Below are 1,327 nucleotides of genomic sequence, written 5' to 3' on the forward strand. Positions count from 1 at the left end.
CATGAACAAGAGACAGCTACAACAGGAACGTAGGTACATCTTCAATCCCGGCAACCATTGAGCACATCAACAACAACAGCCAACATCTGCATGAACTTGATGTCAAATAACTTGTATTCAGTATTGGTGAATGGGCAGTCCTCAGGGTTCTTATAGAATCAAACTTTTGCAAGTGTAATTAGATTCAAAACCCACATCTAGCTTAGATATAAACCTAATTCCAAACATTAACTCCCTGTGAATTTTATCCCGACCTAGTTGGGTTAAAATTGTATCGACCACCCTCGCTACTCAATAGTAGTGTAGGCTTGGACCCGATCAATTTTTGGTGCCGTTGCCGGGGAGTTAAACGAATTTATCATATCTAGGTATTTGTATGTAAGAGGTGACGTGTTCGTTAGGATCGGTCGTAATGTTATATTTGGGAATTTCGGGCATACGAAATTTTTTGGGGATTGGTTTTGGGGCCGCACTCGAGGAAAAAGGCTTTTGTATGAATTTTTTCGAATCAAGCCCTTTTATCATTGGTGGAGCCCCCGGGATTTGATCGACCCGGGCATTGTATGTTTCCACTCTCTTGTCATTGGCTACGATTCGTTTTGTGAGTTCCTCGAGCAATTTAGTAATTTCGGGAGTAGTCCCCGATTCTTGCTCGTTTGATTTCACTATGGCGGGCTCCGTTCTGGGGGTGATTTCTCGAAGCGGATTGGGATCCATCCTGCTTTGTATATGAGTTTGGCTCTGTAACTGGGCTATCACTACTTGTTGGGCTTGTAGCATCTCGAAGATCATACGTAAGCTGGCTCTGATTTCCCCCGCGTTATGGGTATCTCGGGCTACGGATCGAGCACCGCCCTGAATATTTTTTTCCGGTTCGGAACGCTAATTCGCCTCCAGAGCTATTCGTGAATTGACATCCAATGGTACTTCAGCTCGAATTTTGGGTACTTCGATTCGAGCCTCAGTGCCATTGTCAAGTGGCCTTCCGCCCCCTCCGGGTGCCAAGTTGTTGGTTTTATCTTAAAGGCTGATTTCGTGGTTGATAGGTAAAGCCATTGCTGATTTGAAGTTGTAAATTGGTGTGTACTACAGATTTATGTCAAACAATCATTGTTATCCTTAGCCCCACAGTGGGCGCCAAACTGTTTACCCGAAAAATCGGATAACGTTAATTTATGTATGGTTCTAAGGATTACGTGATACCCTTTGATATAAATCGTATAGAGACATATCAATACGAATATTCTTGACTACAAAAATAGGAATAATGAATCAGAAAGAATGAATAAAATGAAGTAAAACAAGCACAAGGAGATATCTTTTGTTC

This window comes from Nicotiana tabacum, chromosome 17 (genome assembly GCF_000715075.1).
Source record: "Nicotiana tabacum cultivar K326 chromosome 17, ASM71507v2, whole genome shotgun sequence".
NCBI classification, from domain to species: Eukaryota; Viridiplantae; Streptophyta; class Magnoliopsida; order Solanales; family Solanaceae; genus Nicotiana; species Nicotiana tabacum.